The 16,890-nt window shown below is 52.5% G+C and overlaps 1 non-coding gene across 1 annotated transcript; it reads right to left on the reverse strand.

The window, feature by feature from the left end:
• Positions 1-8,461: 8,461 nt before the first annotated feature.
• On the reverse strand, positions 8,462-8,535 carry TRNAK-CUU (transfer RNA lysine (anticodon CUU)). Its single transcript has one exon. It is a non-coding gene; the product is annotated as a tRNA-Lys (tRNA).
• Positions 8,536-16,890: the final 8,355 nt, after the last annotated feature.

Raw genomic sequence — 16,890 nt, forward strand, 5'->3', positions numbered from 1 at the left:
GGGTGTACAGCCCCCTGGCTGGGGGCGTATAGGGAATGCCCAGTTTCACTGAATTGAGTCTCCTACTGCAGCACCTCAGTAGGTTACATCAGAGAGGAGCTGCAGCGTCTAGGCGGTGGGATGCCTGTGCCTTTAAGAGCCCAGCCCTGGGAAGTCCATGCTGAGAGGTGCTGCCTGTGGGAGGGGAAATAAAAAAGCCCTCTGCTCCCCCCACCCATGTTTGCAAACACTGGAGTCTCAGCCCACCGGGATAACTGTTCCCCCTCGGCCCCTGCCTGTGCCAGGGTTTAACCCTCTGGCAGCGCCTCCCTCCGGGCTTAACTCCGGCTCCTTCCCACCTCCCTGACTTTGCCTTCAGTCCCTCTCCTAACTCTGCCTCCAGCTGCTTGACCCCCGACCAGTCAATTTCCACCTCCTGCTCAGACCCTGGCCACCTACTCCTCTGATTTGCCCTCCTTTGCCCCTTTTTAATCCCTGTAAAAAGTAGTCGATGCTGTGTCCCATTCTCTGGAGGGAGGGCTGGGCGCCTGGCCCCTGCCTGCGCAGTGCTCAAAGTGCCCCATGATCTTGTGGATGTTTGCTGAGTGCTGCAGGGTCACCCGAAGGGGGAGAGAGACGCGGTTAGGAGGTGATGCAGCCAAGGATGCCTCACCCAACACTGAGATGCAGCCACCTCTGGGGTGATTTACACAAGTCAGCAAATGAATATGGAACAAGAAACACATTGAAAGGATCGAGGCAGCTGCAGGAGGTGGAGAAAACCAGAAAAAGCAGTAGCCCTGGATCCCAGCCCTGTCCTCCCCCACTCTACCCCCTAATCTCTACTCCCCTCCCACATTTGAGGGGAGAACCCAGGAGTCCTGGTCCCCAGCCTTGCCCACCCCCATATTTTGATATGGCTCCATCCAACAGCTGCCTCCACAATTGCAGAGCAGTGCCATGGGGCACACTGAGGCCTGCCTGTTTGCACAGGATGGGCAATGCCAGTGCTCCAGGATGGGGAGAGATGATGCTAAGGGAGAAGCAAGCAGCAGACAAGCTCCCATGACAGAGAAAGAAATGCTAGGGGGTGCTGTGCTGCAAGGAGTGAATGGGGTTGGCAGGGAATGGGAGGATCTTCCCTCACAGCAGGTGCGTCTGTCCCCCTCCCAATTCCTCCCCAGCCCTACCCCAGCCCAGGCTAATCCCAGCCCAGCTACCAGGATTAAATTTGGCCTGGATTCCCCAGCTGCTGGGGGTGGGGCGTGGGGCTGGGAAGAATGAGCCTCTACTCCTCCTTCCCCAGACACAGTTGCATGGGCACAGACCAAAGGAGCCTGCAGCACTGCTGCCTAGAGGAAACTGAGGCACCAGCCACTGACAGACACATCATGGCTCTCCTCATCCTCATCCTCTTTTCCATATACAACCTGGCCAGGGGAGGGGGGGTAAACTCAAGGCAGTTGCATAGTTAACCTGTGGAACTCCTTGCCAGAGGATGTTGTGAAGGGCAAGACTATAACAGGGTTCAAAAAAGAACTAGATAAGTTTATGGTGGATAGATCCATCAAGGGCTATTAGCCAGGGTGGGCAGGGATGGTGCCTGTAGCCTCTGTTTGCCAGAAGCTGGGAATGGGCAACAGGGGATGGATCGCTTGATGATTCCCTGCTCTGTTCATTCCCTCTGGGGAACCTGGCACTGGCCACTGTCAGAAGACAGGAGGATACTGGGCTAGATGGACTTTGCGTCTGAACCAGTCTGGCCGCTCTTATGTCTCCCTTGGCGCAGCAGTGACACCCAGTGGGCAGTCAGAGTAATGCACAGAAGGTGTTTTCCTTGGCGCAGCAGTGACACCCAGTGGCCAATCAGGGTAACACACAGAGCATGTTTCCCTTGGAGCAGCAGTGACACCTCGTGGTCATTCAGGGTAATGCACAGAAAGTGTTTCCATTGATACAGCAATGACACCCAGCGGTCAGGTGGTGTAATGCACAGCGTGTGTCTGCCTTCTAGGAGCAGTGACACCCACGGACCAGTCACGGTAAGGCACAGAGTGTATTTCTCACCAAGCTGGGTAATGCACAGAGCATGTTTCCCATGGAGCAGCAGTGACACCCAGTGACCAGCAGGAGTGGCATCAGACTCTTCTCGTTTGGTGGGAGACTGAGGTGGGTAGACAAAAAAAAATTGGGGGGCTGTGCCCCCCCATCACCTGGCCTCTCCCATGCCTCTGCTCCTTCTCAGTTAAAGGCCAGGCTCATCTCCTCTCCCACTGGCCAGGGTTTACAGCAATACAACCTTTATTAAAATAAAATAGTGAACAGTTTACTTTCAATAAGCTAAATCTGTCCAAATTTTAGTATTAAATCCAAAGTTCTTAAAGATCCCATCAACAACCAAAACCTAAATGAAAATTTGAAACCAAAAACAATGCTTAATTTAAAACCCAAACATTAAGAAAAACTTTGTTTTTAAAAATAAAAACTAACAAATGCCATAAATTAATAATTTCAAGGTTTTATCGAAAAGGTGTGCTACAGCAGGATGATAAAATAACATCAGATAAATAAGCCTGAACTCTAAAACCTCCTATAAAGGAATTGAATCCTTGAATACTGGCCAAATCTGTATAAAATATGCAGAAGTATGTCAAAACTGGTGTTGCAGGTCAGCCATTCGAATCCAGCAAATGTCAATTAAAATCTCCATTCCAACTTAAAAAACCAAAACAACCCAATAAACCAAAACAGTCACCGCCTGAAACAAACCTGCACAGAAGCAAAATTAAACCTGTGCCAACATTGGAACAAATGATGTAAATGTCTAATTCTAACTTCTTGTTTCTTGCAGGAGGAAAGTGTTTTGCACCCCAGTAACCAGGCTATCACTGCAGCTTTCCTTTCACGAAATAAGATTTTTACCAAATATAAATTGCCCTCAAATTTCTCTAAGAGAAATTGAAATTGTATCTTTGCACTAATATCCCAAGTGTGCAAGTCCATCCCCTCAGAGCAGCCCCACACCCTGAGCCCAGGGGAGAATCCCAACTAGTTTGGGCATTTGTACCCTGGGGCCTGAAGCTGATGAGAGAAAGGGAAGTGAGCCATCTTGGAGCTTTCTGATACCACCTGCTGGGAGCACAGGGAATTGACTGAGCGACGTCCTGGCTGATTTTGACCTTGTTCTCCACCAGCAGGCTCCACTGGAGAGCTCGGGAGTGACATGACCATGGGAGCACCCTATGTACATATTAAAATCTGGCATTTGGGGGCCATTGGGGTGAAATGTGGGTACTTTTGGGGTTGGGTCCCACATGCGAAGGGATGTGGACAATTTGGAGAGGGTCCAGCGGCGGGCAATAGAAATGATTAGGAGGCTGGGGCACATGACTTACGAGATCCTACAGGCCATATCCTGTATGTTAAGCTAAGGCAAGGTTAGCATATCTATATTGTGACCTTTTACTAAGAAAGCAAAGTTGACCTGTATCTTGTTACTTAAATAGATAAGTACTCACGCCTGTCTAAGACCTTTACTTAGACCAATCGACAATGGAGAATGGCATAGGGTTTTTTTTTCAGTATTCTACCCACAGACTTAACAGGTACAACACAAGGGAACTTATGTGCATATGTACATGTCATCAACATGCACAAACATACTAGCCTGTGAAGTAAGCGTACCCTAACGTTTTGTGGGTGAGGAATGAAATTTGGGCATAGGAGGAAGGATTTCCGGTACTTGTGCCTATAAAAGAGGTAACCCACCTCACTAGAGCACTTCACTCTATCATTCTGACTTACTTCCTCCACTCTCTCTCTATGTACTAGCAGTAGGCTGTACTTGTTCTTAAACTTTAAGTTTCAAGGGAACTAGGCTAAGCTCCATTTCCGTAAGTTTTATTCTTTGTTTATTAGGTTTTGATTTTAAGTTTAACTTAGTCAAGTAAACCCTAAGTAACAGTAGCTTTTTCTAAGCGCTGCATCTTTCACTCAAGAATTGAGAAACCTGAACTGCAAGGCTGGTTCTGTGTCTCTTACCACCAGGTTATCAAGGAATTGTGGTAAGAGACATTAACCAAAACTTTGTTGCATATAATGCCCTATGTATCTATTGAATAGCAGTAAAGCAACTGTAACTTTGTAACTCAATTAAATTAAATTAAATGTAAGCTAATAAATTAAATTTTCATCATATTATCCAAATTAATATTATTAGTACACCCTAAATCAGGGTACATGGGACAGAGAGTTGGAGTGCAGGTGGATGAGGGCACTGGCCCTGGGAGTGCAGGCTCTAGGGTGGGGTTAGAATGAGAGGTTCAGGGTGCAGTAGAGGGCACGGGGTTAGGGCAGAGAATTGAGCTGTCAGGGCTCTGGAACAAGACCAGGAAAAAGAGAATTGAGGTGAAAGAGGGAGATCAGGCTAGAGCAGAAAGTGGTGGGGGAAAAAGAAGTTTGAGCTGTAGGTGGGAAGAAAAAACTCAACCCCCCTCTTATCAGGGCATCTAAGAACTAGATGAAAGACATCTCTCCCCCACTGCAATAGCAACTCCAGTGGGCCTGGGCTGAGGGGAGAACTCCTCTCCCCAGCAGCTCCAGCTGGTTTGGGCTACAGACATCTTGCCTCCACAGATCTGGTGTTCTTGAGCTGGGACAGGGGAGGGGCTCCTCTCCTCTCCATTTGGGACATGGCGGGATGAGAGATGTGACAGAGCTTTACGGGAAATCATTATTTGCCTGATTCATGTGCCAGTCCTAGTCTCTGCTGACCCAAACAAGCCATTTATCCTGCATGCTGATGCCAGTTTGGAGGGTTTGGGAGCAGTCTCGTACCAGGAAGTGGAAGGCAAATGTAAATCTGTAGCCTTTGCCAGCTGAGGACTATCTGATAGCGAAACTTGCTATCCATCCACCAGCTGCAGTTCTTGGGCTTGAAATGGGCCATCACTGAGAACTTTGGAGACTACTTGTGTGGTGCTCAGTTTCAGGTATGGACAGAGAACAATCCACTGACTTATGTGTTAACAAGGGCTAAGCTGGATGCTGCAGGGCAGAGATGGGTGGCTACTTTTGCTAGCTGTGACTTCAGCATTCAATACCAATGATTTGGTATAATAGGGAGTGTGATTTACCAGGAGCACCAATTCTTGGTTGTGGGGAGGATGTAAGCAGGGTCAGAATGAACTCTACCCTGACATCTGTTGGTGATGTGTTGTAAAAGTCTTTTGTTGCTGATGTGCATGGTCACACCCACCCCGCATTGCATGATGGGGGTGCTTGTCCAAATGGTCATTTCGGCTGCTGTGAGATCCCCAATCTCTTTCTTATTAGGGCAGGAGTAATAAAGTGTAGTTATCCTGGTGATATGAATCAAGGACAGTAGAACGGTCCTTAGCAGGTCATGCTTTTGGGAGTCACCCGAACCTACATATATCTCATTAGGCAAGGGACATGGGTTCCAAAAGCACAGTGAAATAAAAAAGTTGAAAATGAATATTTAAATTAGTAATTGGGTCTTTTTTGAAGTTTCTAACTGCAGATTTTATGGCTTTTTTCTTTCTAGTTTAAAAATAAAGCTCTTTGTAATTGTAGTACAAATTCAGTTCTATGTTACAGACTTAAGTTCACTAAAAGTTAAGTATAAGTTTTAGATGTACTTAGAGTGGGGGGTTCTGATCTCACTTACACACTGAAAGTTGTAAGCAACTTCACAGTTAGGTAAAATGCTCTTTTCCACTCTGACTGCATGGAAATTTTGCAGGTTGGACTCAGGGAATGCAGCTGGGGGGCAGGACTGTTGTGGCACATGCCCCATTTCTGCAACCAACATTTGCTACCTCACTCCATAATGCCACACACAGAGCGACCTTTTACCTTTTAGAATCAGAATATATCACAGAAGAGATCTAATAGCATAAGCTTAAGGTGAGGGACTGTAGCACTAACAGCAATTTTAAGAGATTCAAAAATGTCTCTGTCTTTACACACCAGGAACAACCACAGACAGCTAAACACCCATTCTTACCTCCCACATGCTTTTGGCATTTGGAACCCATACCCCTTAATGGTGAGTACTTTTCAGGTGAGGGTGAAGCTGAAGGCTTAACTGAAAACAGTTTAAGAAATGCTCCCGTCTCTGGCACTCAGCTATTCAGCTCCCAATGGGGTCCAAACCCCAAATAGATCCCTTTTACCCTGTAGAATCTGTAATATCCTGTGACCAGGACAGCTGCCTAGCAGACTGCGCATCTGCCTGCCAGCGTGAGAGCGCATAAGGTGCTAATCCAGATAGTGGTGGCTGAGTGGCAGCGGTCATGAAAAACCAGCAGAAATGGGCAGCAAAAGTGTGCTGGGCCCATAACCCAGAGATTAATGGATCAAAGCCATCCTCTGCTACATGTGTGCTTGCTTCTTTTCCCTCAGGGCCTTCCAGCAAGGCAGTGACCAGCAGAGCACCAAGAGACTAGGCCATGAGGCTACCTGGACTGAAGGCAAGAGGCAGGCCTGGGTATGGCGAGGGCCTCCTGTCCTGGAATGAGGCTGCAGTACTTCCTGGTCCCCTTTTCCCACCCACACTGGCAGGCAGCGTGTGCTGCGGGAGAACAGGAAGGAGGCTCTCGGGACACCAGGCAGTGCTGTGTGTGTGGCTGTCAGGGGGAAAGAGCCTAGGCTCCTGACTCCAAACTGCCATTGACTGGCGTGGCTCTGCACACCGTCAGCCAGGGCAGGCCAGGCTGCGGACGTGACTCAGGCGTGAGTAGCATGGCCGCGCTTTCCTGACAAGGCGATGAGGCAGGCCAAGAGCTTTGCACAGCCTACAGAGAAGTGGGAAGGAGGCCGTCTTTGAGGCCGGCGTGTCTCGTCTGCTTCTCCTTTGCCACTGGGCGGAGGCGGGGAGAGAGCGAAATGTTCCTGGCTGAAAGTTTTTTGTGCTCGGCCTTGAGGATTAAACCTAAGCCTCTGGAACAGCTGCTTGGAGATGGGTTTCCTGAATGACATCCAGCCCGTCTTCAGGGCCACTAGCTGAATGTACTGAGGCCAAGAGGCAGCAAAATGGGACCTTGAGGCTCCCCAGCAGGCAGGGCCAGCTTAGGAAGTGTGGGGCCCAATTCGAACATATTCGGCGGGGCCCCGGCAGGGGATGACTAAAAAAAAAAACCATATAAATAAAAGCCTTTCATTTCTTAGCAGCCGGTTCCCTGTAAAAAGTTCTGATTTAAGGGATGTGCCACAGTATGTATTTTTGTACAATAGGATTACCATACATCCATATTTTAAAAATTTCTCCCAGATGGTCTATTTAAGAACCAAAAAGCTGGACATGTCCATGGAAAATACGGATGTATGTTAACCTACCTAAAATTCTTTTTAAGAAGATGGGCCTGAACTAGAAATGAGCTCCGTTTCACATGTGTGGGTCCCCGCCACTCCCTGGGGGTGTGCTAGGGTGACCAGATGTCCCGATTTTATAGAGACAGTCCCGATTTGAGGGGTCTTTTGCTTATATAGGATCCTATACCCCCCACCCTGTTCCAATTTTTCACACTTGCTGTCTGGTCACCCTAAGGTGTGCACATGTGTGGGTCACAGCTGTTCACTGCCCCTCTCATTGCAGCGTGTGTGCAGGGTTACTGCCCTGGGAACTGCAGGGCACCAGTGGACATGGGGCTGGCTGGAGGCAGGGCAGGGACTGACTGGAGGTAGAGTCTGGCTGCAGACAGGACAGGGGGTGCAGGACTGGCTGCAAATGGGCTGGCTGCAGGCAGGGCAGGGTGTGTGGGACTGGGTGCTGACAGGGACTGGCAGCAGGCAGGGGGATGTGGGGTGGAGTGGGCTGGTTGGCTTCAGGCAGGGCCTCAGGGGAGTGCACAGGGGTTGGCAGGCCTGGAGACAGAGGAGTGTGGGACTGGCTGGCTTAAGGCAGGGGTGTGCGGCAAGGGTTGACTGGAGACTGGGCAGGGGGTGCGGGGCTGGTGCAGGCAGGGCAGGGGGTGCAGCAGGGGCTGGCTGTGGGCAGGGGTGCGGGTACAGGGGGTACAGCCTACCCTGTACGGTAAGTGCCCCATCCTCCACCAAGGGTAGCAGCAGCAGCCCAGGGCTCGGGGGCTATTTAAAGGGCCTGGGGCTCCCCTGCTTCCACCGCCCCAGCCCTTTGAATAGCCGCGGGAGCCTGGGGAAGTGGCGGGGCTCCGGGGGCTGTTTAAAGGGCCGGGGCGGTAGAAGCAAGGGGAGCCCCAAGACTTTTTAAATAGCCCCCAAGTCTCCAGCAGTGGGGCTCTGGTGGCAATTTAAACAGCCTGAGGCTCCAGTCCCTGCTGGGAGCCCCAGGCCCTTTAAATTGCCCCCTGGGGAAGCTGGGCCACCCTAGTACAGTGCACCAGCAGGGCTTCGGTGCAGGGCCCGATTCAGGGGAATTGGTTGAATTGGCCTAAAGCCGGCCTGCCCGCAGGAAAGCGAGGAAGTAGCACAGGCTTATCACTGTCCCTGGGTGGGCTTGAACCACCATCCTTTCAGTTAAGAGCCAAACGTGCTGACCCATTGCACCACAGAGACACAGACAGGCCAGGCTGTATGGAGCACAACAGTCAGGAATCAGCTCAGGGTCCGGTCTAGCACATGCATGCAGTGGCTGGACAAGCAACAGCAAGGAACTGGACTGGTGCGGAGTGAAAGATCTGTGGGAAGGAACTGAAAATAGTACTGGGGCTGCAGTACAGGGCTTGCATACACTTTCTTTGGCCTGTTTTGCTGGAAGAGTTAGCAGGGCAAGCTTGTTAGTCACAGGTAAGGGGTGAGTTTATGCCAATTCTGGACTCTGGGACCACAGCTGGGGTGGGACAGGCACAACTTTTGTGGCACATGCACCCTCTCTACAACCAACCTTCGTTACTTCATTCCATAACAGCACACACAGAGCAACCTTTACCTTTCAGCACCAAAATATACTGTAAGAAAAATCTAATAGATAACTTTAAGATGAGACACTTCAGTACTAACAACAATTATAAAGATATTCAATAATACCTTCTGTCCTTTAGACACCAGACACAAAATCAATCAGACCAAGAACAAAACATCTATTTCCTACTTCCCACACCTATGGGGGGGGTGGTGGTTTGGAACCCATACCCTTAATGATGAGTCTTTTCCAGGCGAGGGGCAAGCTCTCAGGCCTCAAATGCCAGGTACAGTTACTCTCTCCTTGATCCAAACTAAACAGGAAAATACACTTGATTACTCCTGCCCCAATAACAAAGAGATGGGGGGATCCCACAGCAGCTGAAATGACATTTGGACAAGCACTCCCCTCATGCAATCTGGAGGTGGGTGTAACCATGCAAATGACATCAGCCCCAAAAGGCCTTAACAACAGATCACCAACAGATGGCAGGGTAGAGTTCATACCGACCCGTGCTTAAATCTAGATTGTGGCAAAGATTAAAAAACACTGAATGTTAAAACTCACCAAACGCGGGTGAATCCATTCTCATTGTCGTACCCGCTTCTTAAACTCCACACCTGAACAGTAGCCCTCACATGGACAACATACCCTCCTAACTCAGTGTCCTGTACGTTAACCTTTTACCCCCAGTCAGGGCTATTGCAGATTCTGTATTCCTTACAGCCACCCGATCTTAAACCTGAACTTCGAAACCCTCTGGGTAATCTAGTACATTGTTCCCTGATCACCAGAAACTTCTACACCTAAATGCTGTACCGTACACCTTTTTTCTTCTTTGAACTGTCATATTACTAAAATGTTGACATTTGTTCGAGATCCCGGCTCCTGTTCCCTTGCAAGGCATGGTGCCTTTGCTCCAGTTTTAGTATGCTAATACAGCGGGGGCAGGGTGGGGGCCGATTGAGCCAGAGCGCTTGCCTGCTGCAGACACTGATCAAAGGCTGAACCTCATCCCCCACGAGCTGAAGGCTTAATTGAAAACAGTTTAAGCAGTACTCCGTCTCCGGCACTCAGCTACCCAGCTCCCAATGGGGGTCCAAACCCCAAATAGATCCTTTTACCCTGTAGAAGCTGTAAAAGCCTGTGACCAGGGCAGCTGCCTAGCAGCCGGTGCATATGCCTGCCAGCGTGGAAGAGCTCGTAAGGCACTAATCCAGATAGAGGTGGCTGGTGGCAGGGGGAGTAAAGAGCCAGCAGAGTGGTGCAGCGGACGCGTTGCTGGGCCCATAACCCAGAGGTCAATGGATCAAAGCCATTCTCTGATACACGAGCACTTGTCTCTTTTCCCTCTGGGCCTTCAAGCGATCAAAACCCATCGGCTTGCGGGCCAAGCTCTGTCTGCCATGTGCCTGGGCAGCAGCAGGACAGGTCTCAAGAGAGCAGCTCCCATCCCATTATCTCTTGTAGTGGAAAGGAAAGTGAGAATTGTGGTTGGACTTTTGCTATTTCTGTTCAGGGAATCAGTGGCTGTGAGGCCAACCCTACTGATAATGGCAGGGGAAGAGTTCTCTCTTCTGCATTGATGCTGCAATTTTTTGTTGTGCCCTTTCTCTCCTCCCTTCAATGCAGGCAGGTAGGCTTGGTGGCTTGGGGATGTGGGTCAAGCTTGGTTTCTTTTGGCAGACACCTGGTTGAGAACTGGTGCTCTACGGTCTTGTCTAAACCTGACCAGCCCTAATGTCTGTAGCCTCGTCTCATACTTTGGAAGCCTTTTATTTACCCCTTTCCACTGCAAAAACGACTATTTAGTCCTACTCTTTCTTTCCAAGCTGCTAACCAGTTACTGATGCATGAGAGGGCCCCAGCCATCTGGAGTAGCTGTGACTGTGAGTGGCAATCCTCAGGGCAGATTGTTAAGAAGCAGAGCACAATCCCGAAACTGGTTGTGTGTTCTAGACTTACGTTTCACCAAGTGTCAGATTCTGGATGACACCCTTTTATGACTTTTTAAAGCAAACTTGCTATTTTTGCATCATTTGAAGCAGTTCTATGCAGAGGACTAGAAAGGTTTCTATTAACCTGAATGTTAGATCATTTTAACATTGGCTGGAATCACAATGTTAAATTAGTTCTTATGACTTAATAACTGAACTTCCTCTATCTCAGGACTAGCTATTAAACTGATTTTTGGACTAGGGAGATGGAATAGCAGCTTCCTCCATCCCTTGCACACATCACCCTGTTACTGTGGCACTGAACCCCGAGGAGCGGATGGACCTCCCTATGGGGAGTAATATCGTGGTTGAAGAGCAGCGAAGAAAAATGGTGTTGTCTGTGTTCCCATTTGGTTGTTCTGAGTATGGTTTTGAGTCGTTTGTAACTCTTTCATCAGTTATTAGTAACATCTTATTATCAGGCCTCTGAACTGAAAGGCTGCTCTTGCAGGTTTTACTTTGTCGTTCTTTGTAGGTCAAACAGCCGCTTTCTTAGGCCTCGTCTACACTACGCATTTAAACCGAATTTAGCAGCATTAAAACGAATTAACCCTGCACCTCGTCCACACAATGAAGCCCTTTATATCGATATAAAGGGTTCTTATACCGATATCTGTACTGCTCCCCGACGAGGGGAGTAGTGCACGGAAATCGGTATTGCCATGTTGGATTAGGGTTAGTGTGGCCGCCAATTCAATAGTATTGGCCTCCGGGCGGTATCGCACAGTGCATCCTTGTGAACCGCTCTGGAAAGCAATCTGAACTCGGATGCACTGGCCAGGTAAACAGGAAAAGCCCCGCGAATTTTGAATTTCATTTCCTGTTTGCCCAGCATGGAGCTCTGATCAGCACTAGGTGGCTGATGCATGTCCCAAACCCAAACGAGCTCCAGCGTGGACCAGTCTGGGAGGTACTGGATCTGATCGCTGTATGGAGAGACAAATCTGTTCTATCAGAGCTCCGTTTACAGAAGACGAAATGACAAAATCATTTGAAAAAATCTCCAGGCTATGATAGACAGAGTCCACAGCCGGGACTCAGCACAGTGCTGCGTGACAAGCGTAACGGAAAGCCAAAGAATCAAATGGACGTTTCATGGAAGGGAGGGAGGGGAGACTGAGGACTCCAGCGATCCCACAGTCCCCGCAGTCTTTGAAAAGCATTGCATTCTTAGCTGAGCTCCCAATGCCTGAACAGTCAAACACATTTTCCAAGTGTTTCAAGGGACCCTGGAGCTAGGCAAAGGGGTCCAACGGGGAGGGCCCCTGGAGCTAGGTTTAGGTAGCCTAGAGATAGGGCCCCTTGAGCTATGGTTGGGGGGACCCATGCATAGGGCCCCTTGACCTAGGGTAAAGGGCCCCCATGGTAGGGCCTCTGAAGCTAGGGTTAGGGGACCCGGGGTACAGGGCCTGCAGATAGGGTTAAGGGTCCCACGAGAAGGGACCTTGGAGCTAGGGTTAGGGGCCTCACGGGAAGGGCCGTTGGAGCTAGGGTTAGGGTTCCCACACGTAGGGACCCTGGAGCTAGGACTAGGAGCCTCAGGGACGGGGCCACAGGCGCAAGGGTTGGGGGTCACAGGGGTGGGGTGCCTGGAGCTAGTGTTCGGGTGTCTAGGGGTGGGGCCCTGGAGCGTAGGGTTAGCGGCCCATGGGCAGGGCACCTTGAGCAAGGGTTTGGATCCCAGCAATGGGGCCTCTGGAGCAAGGGTTAGGGGTCCAAGGGGTGGGACCCATGGAACTAGGGTTAGGGGTCCCACTGGTAGTGCCCTTAAGCTAGAGTTAGGGGACCCAGTGGTAGGGCCCATGCAGCTAGGGTTTGGAGCCCCAGAGATGGGGCCCATGGAGCTAGGGATAGGGGTTCCAGGAGTGGGGCCCCTGGAACTAGGGTTAGAGGCCCCACGGGTAGGGCCCCTGAAGGTAGGGTTAGGCACCCCAGGGGTAAGGCCCCTGGAGCTAAGATTAGGGGTCCCACGGGTAGGTCCCCTGGAGCTAGGATTATGGGTCAAATGGGCACGAGCCAGGAGCTAGGTTAGAGCTCCCAAGGTAGGACCTCAGGAGCTAGGGTTAGGGGCCCCACGGATAGGGCCCCGGGAGCTTGGGTTAGGGATCCTAAGGGGAAGGGCCTCTGGAGCTAGGGTTAGGTGCCCCACGGGCAGGAGCCCAGGAGCTAGATTTAGGGGCCCCAAGGATGGGGCTCCTGAGCTAGGGTTAAGGTCCCCACGAGTAGGGCCCATGGAGCTAAGGCTAGGGGCCCCATGGGAGGTCCCATAGAGCTAGGATTAGGGTCCCCACGGGTAGGGCCCCTGGAGTTAGGGTCAGGGGCCCCAGGGATAGAGCCCCTGGAGCTAGTGTCAGGGACTCTAACCCCCAGATGGCAAAGTTAGTTGTCTGACCGCGAGAGAGACAGGCAACACCAGCAAGGTCCGATCAAAAGCTCTTTATTGACAAGTGCACGCATCAATATAGAGCAGCTCGTCTCCCGAGAGAACCAGCCCGCTCTTTAAATCTTAGTATAAGCCTATATAGACAGTTCTGTCGCGTCATAAATTATTCACTGGAGCAACCACTCCTTCTTTTAACAACTAGAAACTAGACACCTTTAGTATACATACATACCTAAAGTTAGAAATGTAGGGAGAGTTAAAAACAAACAACGAACAAAACCAGGGAGTGAAAACAAGGAGGCTGGGAAACTAGGGCTCTTATCAGTTCTTCGAAGGAGCTGCCCTAACACAGCACATCTGGTACTATGCCAGGAATGCAGCTTCTCGCTTATCTCACTTTTTCCCAGCGCTTGTGAGACATGCTGCTGCTTCTCAGTGTTTTCCACTCAGGAATTACCCAAAAACCTCGGTTAGCCTGACTTTGGTCAGGTTGGCATACCTGGTTTTGTCTGCAATATCTTTATTCAGGCCTAACACTAGGGATAGGGGCCCCACGAGTACGGTTCCTGGAGCTAGGACTGGGGGCCCAAGGGGTATGCCCCCTGGAGCTAGGGATAGGGGTCACAAAAGTAGGGCCTTTGGAGCTAGGGTTAGGGGCCCAACGGGTGGGGTCCCTGAAGCTAGGGATAGGAGCCCCATGGGTAGGGCCCCTGGAACTAGGGTTAAGGGCCCCAGGGATGGGGCCCCTGAAGCTAGGGTAAAGGGTCCCAGGGGTGGGGCGCCTGGAGATAGGTTTAGGGGCCCGACGGGTATGGCCCCTGCAGCTAGGGTTAGGGGCCCCAATGGTAGGGCCCCTGGAGCTAGGTTTGGGGGTCCCACGGGTAAGGACTCTGTAGCTAGGGTTAGATCCCCATGGGTTGGGCCCCTGGAGCTAGGGTTAGAAGCCATAGGGATGGGGCCCTTGGAGCTAGGGTTAGGGTACTGGGGGTCAGGCCCCTGGAGCTAGGGTTAGGGGCCCACGCATATGGCATCTGGAGCTAGGGTTAGGGGACACAGGGGTAAGGCCCCTATAGCTAGGGTTAGTGGTCGCATGGGTAGGGCCTCTGGAGCTAGGGTTAGGGGCCCCACAGGAAGGGACCCTAGAGTTTGGGTTAGGGGCCCCAGGGCTGGGGCTCATGGTGCTAGGGTTAGGGGTCCTAGGGGTGGGCCCTGGACCTAGGGATAGGGGTCCTAGTGGTGGGGTGCCTGGAGCTACGGTTAGGGGCCCCAGGGGTAGAGCCCATGGACCTAGGGTTAGGGGTCCCACGGGTTGGGACACTGGAGCTAGGGACAGGGCCCCATGGGTAGGGCCCCTGGAAATTGGGTTAGTGGTTCCATGCGTAGAGCCCCTGTAGCTAGCGTTAGCGGGCGCATGGCTAAGGCCCTTGGAGATAGGATTTGGGGCCCCAGGGACTTGGCCCTTGAGCTAGGGTTAGTGTTCGCGTGGGTGGGGCCCCTGGAGCTAGTGTTTGGGTTTCCAGGGGGTGGGGTCTATGGAGCTAGGGCTAAGGACCCCATGGGTAGGGCCTCTTTAGCTAAGGTAAGGGCCCTACGGGCAGGGTGCCTGGAGCAAGTGTTAGGGCCCTTGGAACTAGGGTTAGGAGCCCCAGGTATGGGGCCCCTGGAGCTAGGGTTAGGGGATGCAGGGGTGGGGTCCCTGGAGCTTGGGTTAGGGGCCCCACGGAGAGGGCCCCTGTAGATAGGGTTAGTGGCGCAAGGGGTAGGGCCCCTGGATCTTTGGTAATGGACCCAAGGGGTAGGGCCCCGGAAGCTAAGGTTAGGGTCCCATAGGTAGGGCCATTGGAACTAGGATTATGATTCCCACATGTAGGGCCCCTGGAGCTAGGGTTAGGGTTCCCAGGGGTGGGGCCTCTGGACCTAGTGTTAGGGGCACCACGAGGACGGCCCCTGGAGCTAGGGTAAGGTCCCACGGGTAGAGCCCTTGGAGCTAGGGTTAGGGGAACCACGGGTAGGGCCCCTGGAGCTAGGGGAAGAAGCCCCACGAGTAGGGCCCCTAGAGCTGGGTTAGGGAAACCAGGGATGGGGCCCCTGGAGGTAGGGTTAGGGCCCCAAGGGTTAGAGCCCCTGGAGTTTCCATTAGGGGTCCCATGGGTAGGATCCCTGGAGCTAGGGTTAGGAGCCCTAGGAGTAGATCCTCTGGAGCTGGGGATATGAGCCTCAGTGGTAGGGCCCCTGGAGCTAGGGTTAGGGGTCTCACGGTAAGGCCTCTGGAACTAGGGTTAGGGGCCCACAGGTAGGAGCCCTGCAGTTAGGGTTAGGGGTCCCACTGGTAGGGCCCCTGGAGCTAGGGTTAGGGGCCCCAGGGTTGGGCCCCTGGAGCTAGGTTAGCGGCCCAATGGGTAGGGCCCTGGAGCTAGGGTTAGGGGCCCATGGGTAGGGCCCCTGGAGCTATAGGTTTAGGGGCCCACGAGAGGGCCCCTAAAGCTAGGGTTAGGGGCCCAGGGTAGGGCCCTGGAGCTAGGTTTAGGGGCCCACGGGTATGGCCCCTGTAGCTAGGGTTATGGGCCCCAGGTAGGGCCCCTGGAGCTAGGGTGAGGTTTCCCAAGGGTAAGGCCCCTGGAGCTAGAGATAGGGGCCCCATGGGTAGAGTCCCTGGAGCTAGGGTTAGGGGCCCACGCGTATGGCATCTGGAGCTAGGGTTAGGGGCCCCAGGGTAGGGCCCTGGAGCTAGGGTTAGGGGCCACGGGTAGGGCCCCTGGAGCTAGAGTTAGGGTCCCACGAGAAGGACTCTGGAGCTAGGGTTAGGGGCCCCAGTGGTAGGGCCCATAGCAAGGTTAGAGACCTTAGGATGGGCCCCTGGAGCTAGGGTTAGGGGCCTCACAGGTAGGGTCCCTGGAGTTAGGGTTAGCAGCCCATGGGTAGGGCCCCGGTAGCTAGGGTTAGGGGCCCCAGGGGTAGGGCCCCTGTAGCTGGGTGAGGGGCCCCACGGGTGGGCACATGGAGCTAAGGTTGGGGCCCTAGGGTTGGAGCCCTGGAGCTAGGGTTAGGGCCCCATTGGTAGGGCAGCTGGAGCTAGGGTGAGGTGCCCTACGGTTAGGCCCTGGAGCTAGGGTTAGGGGTCCCAGGTAGTGTCTAGTGGATTAGGGTTAGGGGCCCAATGGGTAGCCCCCGCAGCTAGGGTTAGGGCCCCAGGGTAGGGCCCCTGGAGCTGGTTTGGGGGTGGACACGGGTAAGGACTCTGTAGCTAGTTAGATTCCCATGAGTGGGCCCCTGGATCTAGGGTTAAACATAGGCATGTAACCCTTGAAACTTGGTTAGGGGTCCTGGGGGTCAGCCCTGGATACTAGGGTTCAGGGGCCCAACATATGGCATCTGGAGCTGTGTTAGGGGAACAGGGGTCAGACGGCCCCTATAGACTAGGGTTAGTGGTCCCCATGGGTAGGGCCTCTGGAGCTAGGGTTAGGGGCCCCACAGGTAGGGACCCTAGAGCTTTGGGTTAGGGCCCCAGGGCATGGGGCCCTACTGCTAGGGTTAGGGGTCCTAGGGGTGGGCCCTGGACCTAGGGATAGGGTCCTATGGTAGGTGCCTGGAGCTACGGTTAGGGCCCCAGGGGTAGAGCCCATGGACCT

This window comes from Gopherus flavomarginatus, unplaced genomic scaffold (genome assembly GCF_025201925.1).
Source record: "Gopherus flavomarginatus isolate rGopFla2 unplaced genomic scaffold, rGopFla2.mat.asm mat_scaffold_2352_arrow_ctg1, whole genome shotgun sequence".
NCBI classification, from domain to species: domain Eukaryota; kingdom Metazoa; phylum Chordata; order Testudines; family Testudinidae; genus Gopherus; species Gopherus flavomarginatus.